We start from the raw sequence: 12,523 nt of genomic DNA on the forward strand, positions 1-12,523 counted from the left end.
GTACAGGGTGAATGTAGTTCTTGTCACCAAGCAATTCCTGGAAACGTTCATTTACAACTGAAAAAAGTCTGACACGCCTCTTCTGTATGAACCAACTCGTCAACGAATCGCCGGTCGCAATTTTAACGTTGACACTGACTTTGTCAAACCAATTGAAATGACAACACCTAGAGGTATTCAACACAAACAGAATATCACCATAAAGCAGTAGTAAGTCCTCTGGGTGCGTGTTCATGCAACTTTCACAAATGAACAGTCTTTAGCCAGGAACCGAAAATGGTTTCAAAATAAGGAAGAAATATATTACCTTACCTGACTGAAACGCAAATGCTATCTCATCAGTACTAGTGTATACAATTTCGCAAATTGGCCCCCGAAACCCACGAATCCGACCGCAGTGCTCAGTGCAAAGAGTCTATGACATCGACTGATTGTTGACGTTTTCCGTCTATGAGGTCATCTGTATCGAGAACACTACAAAGCATGACGTAGTTCTATTGTCGACGTCACTGATTTTAGCATAGTGATCACGTCGTTTTTGCGGCCATTTCCGGTCCAGTGGATGACCTTTAAAGTTCGGTCTTGATCTGATAGCTCAGTGCGGCACACCTGATCTCAAAATGATCTCAGTGTTCCTCCTTTCTGTGTTGTGTTTAGTGCAGGTGGCTAGAAGGTACAGGGTGAATGTAGTTCTTATCACCAAGCAATTCCTGGAAACGTTCATTTACAACTGAAAAAAGTCTGACACGCCTCTTCTGTATGAACCAACTCGTCAACGAATCGCCGGTCGCAATTTTAACGTTGACACTGACTTTGTCAAACCAATTGAAATGACAACACCTAGAGGTATTCAACACAAACAGAATATCACCATAAAGCAGTAGTAAGTCCTCTGGGTGCGTGTTCATGCAACTTTCACAAATGAACAGTCTTTAGCCAGGAACCGAAAATGGTTTCAAAATAAGGAAGAAATATATTACCTTACCTGACTGAAACGCAAATGCTATCTCATCAGTACTAGTGTATACAATTTCGCAAATTGGCCCCCGAAACCCACGAATCCGACCGCAGTGCTCAGTGCAAAGAGTCTATGACATCGGCTGATTGTTGACGTTTTCCGTCTATGAGGTTATCTGTATCGAGAACACTACAAAGCATGACGTAGTTCTATTGTCGACGTCACTGATTTTAGCATAGTGATCACGTCGTTTTTGCGGCCATTTCCGGTCCAGTGGATGACCTTTAAAGTTCGGTCTTGATCTGATAGCTCAGTGCGGCACACCTGATCTCAAAATGATCTCAGTGTTCCTCCTTTCTGTGTTGTGTTTAGTGCAGGTGGCTAGAAGGTACAGGGTGAATGTAGTTCTTATCACCAAGCAATTCCTGGAAACGTTCATTTACAACTGAAAAAAGTCTGACACGCCTCTTCTGTATGAACCAACTCGTCAACGAATCGCCGGTCGCAATTTTAACGTTGACACTGACTTTGTCAAACCAATTGAAATGACAACACCTAGAGGTATTCAACACAAACAGAATATCACCATAAAGCAGTAGTAAGTCCTCTGGGTGCGTGTTCATGCAACTTTCACAAATGAACAGTCTTTAGCCAGGAACCGAAAATGGTTTCAAAATAAGGAAGAAATATATTACCTTACCTGACTGAAACGCAAATGCTATCTCATCAGTACTAGTGTATACAATTTCGCAAATTGGCCCCCGAAACCCACGAATCCGACCGCAGTGCTCAGTGCAAAGAGTCTATGACATCGGCTGATTGTTGACGTTTTCCGTCTATGAGGTCATCTGTATCGAGAACACTACAAAGCATGACGTAGTTCTATTGTCGACGTCACTGATTTTAGCATAGTGATCACGTCGTTTTTGCGGCCATTTCCGGTCCAGTGGATGACCTTTAAAGTTCGGTCTTGATCTGATAGCTCAGTGCGGCACACCTGATCTCAAAATGATCTCAGTGTTCCTTCTTTCTGTGTTGTGTTTAGTGCAGGTGGCTAGAAGGTACAGGGTGAGTGTAGTTCTTATCACCAAGCAATTCCTGGAAACGTTCATTTACAACTGAAAAAAGTCTGACACGCCTCTTCTGTATGAACCAACTCGTCAACGAATCGCCGGTCGCAATTTTTACGTTGACACTGACTTTGTCAAACCAATTGAAATGACAACACCTAGAGGTATTCAACACAAACCGAATATCACCATAAAGCAGTATTAAGTCCTCTGGGTGCGCGTTCATGCAACTTTCACAAATGAACAGTCTTTAGCCAGGAACCGAAAATGGTTTCAAAATAAGGAAGAAATATATTACCTTACCTGACTGAAACGCAAATGCTATCTCATCAGTACTAGTGTATACAATTTCGCAAATTGGCCCCCGAAACCCACGAATCCGACCGCAGTGCTCAGTGCAAAGAGTCTATGACATCGGCTGATTGTTGACGTTTTCCGTCTATGAGGTTATCTGTATCGAGAACACTACAAAGCATGACGTAGTTCTATTGTCGACGTCACTGATTTTAGCATAGTGATCACGTCGTTTTTGAGGCCATTTCCGGTCCAGTGGATGACCTTTAAAGTTCGGTCTTGATCTGATAGCTCAGTGCGGCACACCTGATCTCAAAATGATCTCAGTGTTCCTCCTTTCTGTGTTGTGTTTAGTGCAGGTGGCTAGAAGGTACAGGGTGAATGTAGTTCTTGTCACCAAGCAATTCCTGGAAACGTTCATTTACAACTGAAAAAAGTCTGACACGCCTCTTCTGTATGAACCAACTCGTCAACGAATCGCCGGTCGCAATTTTAACGTTGACACTGACTTTGTCAAACCAATTGAAATGACAACACCTAGAGGTATTCAACACAAACAGAATATCACCATAAAGCAGTAGTAAGTCCTCTGGGTGCGTGTTCATGCAACTTTCACAAATGAACAGTCTTTAGCCAGGAACCGAAAATGGTTTCAAAATAAGGAAGAAATATATTACCTTACCTGACTGAAACGCAAATGCTATCTCATCAGTACTAGTGTATACAATTTCGCAAATTGGCCCCCGAAACCCACGAATCCGACCGCAGTGCTCAGTGCAAAGAGTCTATGACATCGGCTGATTGTTGACGTTTTCCGTCTATGAGGTTATCTGTATCGAGAACACTACAAAGCATGACGTAGTTCTATTGTCGACGTCACTGATTTTAGCATAGTGATCACGTCGTTTTTGCGGCCATTTCCGGTCCAGTGGATGACCTTTAAAGTTCGGTCTTGATCTGATAGCTCAGTGCGGCACACCTGATCTCAAAATGATCTCAGTGTTCCTCCTTTCTGTGTTGTGTTTAGTGCAGGTGGCTAGAAGGTACAGGGTGAATGTAGTTCTTATCACCAAGCAATTCCTGGAAACGTTCATTTACAACTGAAAAAAGTCTGACACGCCTCTTCTGTATGAACCAACTCGTCAACGAATCGCCGGTCGCAATTTTAACGTTGACACTGACTTTGTCAAACCAATTGAAATGACAACACCTAGAGGTATTCAACACAAACAGAATATCACCATAAAGCAGTAGTAAGTCCTCTGGGTGCGTGTTCATGCAACTTTCACAAATGAACAGTCTTTAGCCAGGAACCGAAAATGGTTTCAAAATAAGGAAGAAATATATTACCTTACCTGACTGAAACGCAAATGCTATCTCATCAGTACTAGTGTATACAATTTCGCAAATTGGCCCCCGAAACCCACGAATCCGACCGCAGTGCTCAGTGCAAAGAGTCTATGACATCGGCTGATTGTTGACGTTTTCCGTCTATGAGGTCATCTGTATCGAGAACACTACAAAGCATGACGTAGTTCTATTGTCGACGTCACTGATTTTAGCATAGTGATCACGTCGTTTTTGCGGCCATTTCCGGTCCAGTGGATGACCTTTAAAGTTCGGTCTTGATCTGATAGCTCAGTGCGGCACACCTGATCTCAAAATGATCTCAGTGTTCCTCCTTTCTGTGTTGTGTTTAGTGCAGGTGGCTAGAAGGTACAGGGTGAATGTAGTTCTTATCACCAAGCAATTCCTGGAAACGTTCATTTACAACTGAAAAAAGTCTGACACGCCTCTTCTGTATGAACCAACTCGTCAACGAATCGCCGGTCGCAATTTTAACGTTGACACTGACTTTGTCAAACCAATTGAAATGACAACACCTAGAGGTATTCAACACAAACAGAATATCACCATAAAGCAGTAGTAAGTCCTCTGGGTGCGTGTTCATGCAACTTTCACAAATGAACAGTCTTTAGCCAGGAACCGAAAATGGTTTCAAAATAAGGAAGAAATATATTACCTTACCTGACTGAAACGCAAATGCTATCTCATCAGTACTAGTGTATACAATTTCGCAAATTGGCCCCCGAAACCCACGAATCCGACCGCAGTGCTCAGTGCAAAGAGTCTATGACATCGGCTGATTGTTGACGTTTTCCGTCTATGAGGTGATCTGTATCGAGAACACTACAAAGCATGACGTAGTTCTATTGTCGACGTCACTGATTTTAGCATAGTGATCACGTCGTTTTTGCGGCCATTTCCGGTCCAGTGGATGACCTTTAAAGTTCGGTCTTGATCTGATAGCTCAGTGCGGCACACCTGATCTCAAAATGATCTCAGTGTTCCTCCTTTCTGTGTTGTGTTTAGTGCAGGTGGCTAGAAGGTACAGGGTGAATGTAGTTCTTATCACCAAGCAATTCCTGGAAACGTTCATTTACAACTGAAAAAAGTCTGACACGCCTCTTCTGTATGAACCAACTCGTCAACGAATCGCCGGTCGCAATTTTAACGTTGACACTGACTTTGTCAAACCAATTGAAATGACAACACCTAGAGGTATTCAACACAAACAGAATATCACCATAAAGCAGTAGTAAGTCCTCTGGGTGCGTGTTCATGCAACTTTCACAAATGAACAGTCTTTAGCCAGGAACCGAAAATGGTTTCAAAATAAGGAAGAAATATATTACCTTACCTGACTGAAACGCAAATGCTATCTCATCAGTACTAGTGTATACAATTTCGCAAATTGGCCCCCGAAACCCACGAATCCGACCGCAGTGCTCAGTGCAAAGAGTCTATGACATCGGCTGATTGTTGACGTTTTCCGTCTATGAGGTCATCTGTATCGAGAACACTACAAAGCATGACGTAGTTCTATTGTCGACGTCACTGATTTTAGCATAGTGATCACGTCGTTTTTGCGGCCATTTCCGGTCCAGTGGATGACCTTTAAAGTTCGGTCTTGATCTGATAGCTCAGTGCGGCACACCTGATCTCAAAATGATCTCAGTGTTCCTCCTTTCTGTGTTGTGTTTAGTGCAGGTGGCTAGAAGGTACAGGGTGAATGTAGTTCTTATCACCAAGCAATTCCTGGAAACGTTCATTTACAACTGAAAAAAGTCTGACACGCCTCTTCTGTATGAACCAACTCGTCAACGAATCGCCGGTCGCAATTTTAACGTTGACACTGACTTTGTCAAACCAATTGAAATGACAACACCTAGAGGTATTCAACACAAACAGAATATCACCATAAAGCAGTAGTAAGTCCTCTGGGTGCGTGTTCATGCAACTTTCACAAATGAACAGTCTTTAGCCAGGAACCGAAAATGGTTTCAAAATAAGGAAGAAATATATTACCTTACCTGACTGAAACGCAAATGCTATCTCATCAGTACTAGTGTATACAATTTCGCAAATTGGCCCCCGAAACCCACGAATCCGACCGCAGTGCTCAGTGCAAAGAGTCTATGACATCGGCTGATTGTTGACGTTTTCCGTCTATGAGGTTATCTGTATCGAGAACACTACAAAGCATGACGTAATTCTATTGTCGACGTCACTGATTTTAGCATAGTGATCACGTCGTTTTTGCGGCCATTTCCGGTCCAGTGGATGACCTTTAAAGTTCGGTCTTGATCTGATAGCTCAGTGCGGCACACCTGATCTCAAAATGATCTCAGTGTTCCTCCTTTCTGTGTTGTGTTTAGTGCAGGTGGCTAGAAGGTACAGGGTGAATGTAGTTCTTATCACCAAGCAATTCCTGGAAACGTTCATTTACAACTGAAAAAAGTCTGACACGCCTCTTCTGTATGAACCAACTCGTCAACGAATCGCCGGTCGCAATTTTAACGTTGACACTGACTTTGTCAAACCAATTGAAATGACAACACCTAGAGGTATTCAACACAAACAGAATATCACCATAAAGCAGTAGTAAGTCCTCTGGGTGCGCGTTCATGCAACTTTCACAAATGAACAGTCTTTAGCCAGGAACCGAAAATGGTTTCAAAATAAGGAAGAAGTATATTACCTTACCTGACTGAAACGCAAATGCTATCTCATCAGTACTAGTGTATACAATTTCGCAAATTGGCCCCCGAAACCCACGAATCCGACCGCAGTGCTCAGTGCAAAGAGTCTATGACATCGGCTGATTGTTGACGTTTTCCGTCTATGGGGTCATCTGTTTGGAGAACACTACAAAGCATGACGTAGTTCTATTGTCGACGTCACTGATTTTAACCTAGTGATCATATCAATGTTTTTTCCGGCCATTTTCCACCGAGAGGATATTCTTATACGCTCGTTCTTGCTCTAACTGTTCAGTGGGCACACTTGATCTCACACGAACACAGCTAGTGTTCCCTCTTTCTGTATTGTGTTTCGTGCAGCATTGTCATTGCAACCTTCCCACAAAGCACTGACACGCCTCTTCATCGTGAACCAACTCATCAAGGAATCGCTAACAGCAGTATTAATATTAATAAACTGAATATTTGTTTTATTAGCATTTTAGAAGTTGATGAATAATAGAAAATTATAATAGTTTATGGGTGACAACATTTTTATTTCTATGATGCGACATTTCGGTATAGCTTCTTATACCGTTTTCAAGTAAGAGTAAAGCCGTGGAGGTCTTTTGATAATATTTCCACCTTGTGCCATTCAATGTTTTGATAAGTTGCTGCAGCACTGTTAATGTCATGTCGCTAGCTGCGGTTGAGTTTTAACACTGGCGCCGATTTTGTGAAAACAATTGAAATGATAACATCTAAGCGTGTTCGGACATTTGAATCGAACATTCTTAATGCAGATTAGGGTTAAGTTCGTTGAGAGTGGTCGGTGGTTGTTGACAGTGGTTGGTTGACTTAGTGCATGTCATGGCGAGGTGCTTGTGTAGTCCAGGTGGAGGTATTCAGCATCAAGTCCAGCCCTGTGTGCTCATGCGTTGTCATACGGAAACACAAGGCGACGTAGGACCATGTGCGACGTTGAAAATGAAACAAGAAATTGTGTGCATGCTGGACGCTGTCACGGTAGTCATGTCCAGTGACACATCCGTGAATGATGTTAAGGTGTTCTGACACTCACTGTGATCCCACCCTACTGGTGATCTGTCATTAACATTAAAAACAAGAAAATGTTCGTTCCGTCTTGGCCACACTTCATCACCGAAGTCCAAAGGAAGCCTTGATTCATCCGAAAACATACCATTTGCTCAAAGATCTTTGTTCCGGCGTTCCCGATCCTGACGCCATCGACGTTTTGCAGCAACGTGACGGCACGTCAATTGCTGGATAAGATGCCGTAGACGTGGACAGAGTGCATCTGCGTGTGACCTTTTACCAACTGTATGTGCACCGTCTCTAACACTCGTAGCTTTGTGGAGCTGATCTCCCAATTTGACAGGCACATTTATCACGATTTCATTACACAGTCGTTCTGATGAAACGGTCTTGTGTGCCAATTGTTGCCCTCGGTCGACAAGATCAACTTCTACCATTTAAGTAATTTGTTACTCCAGCAAGCATGTAATTTGAATAATATTGTACCTTGAACTTCATATGCCACGGATAGGAATAAATGAATAAATGTTTCCTTCTGATCTGGGAAAGATAAGATAAGATAAGACAACGAAGACAAGACAAGACTTTATTGTCCATATAAAGTGGAAATTTTAACTGCTCAGTTCCAGGTCTCCGTCACATTAACATAAACATTACAAAAACATATATACACAAGAACAGTATCAAACGGTTTCTCTTATTAGTCCCACCAGTGCTACAGAATGTCACATACTGGATAGTACAGATCGGCTCTGCCCCAGTCCTCTTGCTAATGAGGGTGCTGGTGCAGTTATACACATCGCTCGATCACAGTGTGCATTACCATCATCGCTCTACATTATTTATTCCAGTTTGCCGGTACATGAAGCTAGAAAATAGCTTGTATTTCTTTGTTAGTTTGTTTTTCACATTATTTAGAACACGTAATGACACGTAAAAAGAACTGAAATAAATGAAAAGGATATGTAGAAAAATGGAATGGACTTTTTGTAGAAATGGTAAAACAAACTACTAGGATGGAAAAATAACGAAGCCAATGTACGTCTCTATATTTTGTCTCATAATCCAAATTAGTTTATTGTCATATTTGTATGATTTTGAAAATTAATAAAAGAACACACGGTCTGCTTATACATGACTGTAACATTTAAACATCGTATAGACTGCCAATGTGGATCCTATTTCACACACACACGCGATCTAGTGTGTGTTTTCTGTCATATAGATTTTGCTGAAGGCTACAACAAATAAATTAAAACAAAATGCAAATAATGAATGTAAAACAGACTAATTTTATAGCAACAATGCCAGGCTACTACCTTATTCAGGAATGTATCCATCAATATCCACATAAAAGAACGGTATTCCAATAAATGATTCTGCTCTGTGTCGTGTTTCTTACAATTAACAGTCTAATTTGCGAAAACGTAAAACATTGTTTCACGCATTGGTGAAAACCTGATAAACCTCTCATTGGTCACCCAAGATAGCACACCTGGCAACTAATTGTATGATGTCCGCCATTCTAAGTAATTTAGTTAACCAATAATGAGCAATCAATCAATCAACGCAAGGGTGGTTAATTCCTTGAAGAGAGGATGTTGTTTTACACTCGCACTTTACAACAGGGTGTAGTCAGTATAGATTAGTACATCTACAAACACTGCCTTTTGACAAATCCGCTGTAGAAGATAAAAGTAATTATTCAATCAGTGTGTTATCGGTTAATCCTTTGATCGATGTTTGTTTTTGTAACTCAGCTGATAAAACCTCTTGCATCACTTACATGCACATATTACATAACATACAAGACATTTGCTTCTACAGACCTTCATTTATAATTACTCCAGAAGGAGAAATGCCAATGGGAACCTTTTAGGAGATAAACATCATGTGTTGGCCAATTTCCGGGTGTTATTGAGTATTTGAAGCATTTGACACCGTCGGTTCCAAATGCATTCCCGTTTATCGACATTGTAAACAAAAAAGTAAACCAAAGGGGTTTTACTGTCTGCACTCGTTTACATCGAGTATGAGTACAGCAGTAAAGGTGTCCCCCCCCCATTAGTCAGAAGCCCCATTAGTCAGAAGGTATTTTTCAAGGTAGGCTGACCACAGTTCCCCTAATAATTAAATGGACTAACCCGATTCATTAATTACCAAGAAAACATAACACAACTAACCCGATTCATTAATTACCAAGGAAACATAACACAACTTTGATTCAAGCATTTATTTGCTTACAATGAAAAAGTCAGAGTAATAATAAGTCATTTTAGCACTATCACTGTATCATTTCATTCACTTCTGTCCATCGTCCACTGTCTACTGTTCACTTCAACCAAGTTTTACAAGCTTCCCAACAGCATCCAAATACTGTATGGAGGTCTTAATGCCTTGTTGCAACTGATCCCCCAAGCGATGGTTAATCTCCCTGTAGACCCTCTTGCGTGGCGGGGGAGCGGCACCAAAGTCAATCTGGGAGATCTTCAGTTTGTCAGCCTTCTCAATCTTCTTGAGGATCTCGATGAGTCTGTAGATGTTTGGGTGACGACTTGCGAGGCTGGCATTCAGACGACTGTTGAAACCCTCAAGGCAGTTGTTTCTCCTCGGGCACATGGATGATGTATAACTGATCCCACAGATCAGGACTGGCAGCAAATGTTCCATCCATGTAGATAGTTCAGGCTGACTGAAGGGCTTGTAGGTGGGCGTCAGTCCCAAAGACAACAATCTTGTCGTCATCACCATCAGAAAGGAGTAGGAATCGCTCAGAGTCCAATGTTTGTGTCCACACTCCATCTAGGTTAACGTCCACAAGGGTCTGGGGTAGTCTCGGGATGGTGTGACTCCTATGCCTGTACAAGGCACTGTCGAGAGTGGAGTAGGAAGGAAGGTGGGATGCATCTTCTTGGTGGTACTTCAGGAGTTCGTCTTGGTAAAGGGCTAGGATGGCTGTTGTAGGTTCCTCTCGAGCACGCTTCCTCATGGAACTGACGAATTTCAGTCTTGTACTGTCCGGCGGCGGGTGATTGTGTTCTGTGGAATTCCTTACATAATCTCCTACTGTAGTGCACTTGCCTGTGCAAGTCTTGACAACACATCTCCAGTGGTGGTGGTGGTGGTTTTGTTCCTATTGAACAACACTTGAAGAGAACCTCTCTGGGATGTAATATATTCCACTTTCTGCAAATCTGCCATGGTTGTGGTTAATGATGGACATTTTGCAGCACATATATAACATGTCTCAACACAAGATATCAGTTGAGATAGTTGAGATAGTTAAGTGATGCCGTAGTTAATCCTTCTGACAATAGGGGTTCTCACTTCTCCCTCACTTGTTTTTAAGGTGAAAATGTGTATACTTATATAAACACACTCTTTATACTTCTCAATTTGAAATAATTCATTTAAAACACACACGCTTATGTGTAATTACGCTAGCCTAATTAGGAATGTTCCATTATTCCTATAGATAAGGAGTTGGTCAACCGTAACTAATCCTTCTGACAATAGGGGTTCTCACTATTGGGGCTTCTGACTAATGGGGTATCACCGCAGTAAAGTGTCATCAGCTGGCCGTTTCAGCTGGTTCCCATGGTAGCATCTGGAGTTGCTCATTTGTGACGTCATTCTAACTTTACGTCACAATATGATTTGAATGACGTCACCACTTAGGAAATAAACATCATGTGTTGGCCAATTTCCGGGTGTTATTGAGTATTTGAAGCACGGGAATGCATTTGGAACCGACGGCGGAGGTTTCAAATGGAACATTCCCGTGCTTCAAATACTCCGCCGTCGGTTCCAAATGCATTCCCGTGCTTAAAATACTCAATAACACCCGGAAATTGGCCAACACATGATGTTTATCGACATTGTAAACACAAAAGTAAACCAAAGGGTTTTACTGTCTGCACTCGTTTACATAGAATACGGTTACAGCAGTGAAGTGTCATCAGCTGGCCGTTTCAGCTGGTTCCCATGGTAGCATCTGGAGTTGCTCATTTGTGACGTCATTCTAACTTTACGTCACAATATGATTTTTATGACGTCACCACTGTTGATGACACAACAAAACAATTGTTTACGTGTCAATACGCGGTGAATAGTCTTTCAGTTTCCGGGAATCTAATACCATTTAATCATGTTTTTCAACCAATCAGATTACAGAACACAGTAACTTTTGGTTTACAGTGTTGAGTAACCTGAGTGGTGTTGCTAATTATACCTGTTATAAATTCATTAACTGACCATCCAGAGAATGATGACAAATAACCCGTGTAGGCTTACACCATCAAACAAGAGTTACAGCAAGGAAGATGTAATCTCTGTGTCGCATGCAACCTGAAAACACTTTTGGGCCGAAACTGTTTTGAGGATACCAACGGAACTTCGATACATAAGAAATACATACAGGCATTTGCTGTGTATTTGGGTAAATAGTTGTAATCAGTTTTTTCACTTAAGAAAATTTTCATATATCTCTGCTCATGGCAAAGTCATTGCTTTTAGTTTACGAATTCAAATAAATTAACTGTGTGTTTTTATTATCATAGGTAATAAACCAGGGTAGCTACTATAGCTACCAAAATTTACGTATGATATTTGCTATCACAGCTGGGCTAGCACTCAAAACTCTCTTATTATAAAGCTTTGCAATCTTTCGGAGCGAAAGTAATGGCTTGCTACGCGCCTGCAGACATCATATTTACACATAACCTGATTTAATGTTGAAGTCAAAAACACAGAAATAGGATCAAATTGGATCAGTCACTATACCATCCAAGCATCCTAAAAAACACTACACTCCTGGGATATTTTGTTACGATATCAGACTAGGAATACCATGGATATTTTTAAATAAAGAAATACGATGGGCATCCGGCCTCCTGACTGTTTAGGTTGAAGAAATTCTGCTAAGGTGGACCGGAGTCCACTCCCTTTGTCCGCCACGGTCGAGTAAGCTGGCGCTGACCAATTTGCAGTTTGGCTTCGTAACATTAGACCGTTGGCGAGAAACATTATTCGCTCCCCATCAGTGCCCCTTTAATTTCCACCGAGTGTCTCCACCGTCCCACCCCACCCCTCACCCCACTTCAGGCTGAATAAGAGCCTCTCCC

The sequence above is a fragment of the Haliotis asinina genome, chromosome 5 (genome assembly GCF_037392515.1).
Source record: "Haliotis asinina isolate JCU_RB_2024 chromosome 5, JCU_Hal_asi_v2, whole genome shotgun sequence".
NCBI classification, from domain to species: Eukaryota; Metazoa; Mollusca; class Gastropoda; order Lepetellida; family Haliotidae; genus Haliotis; species Haliotis asinina.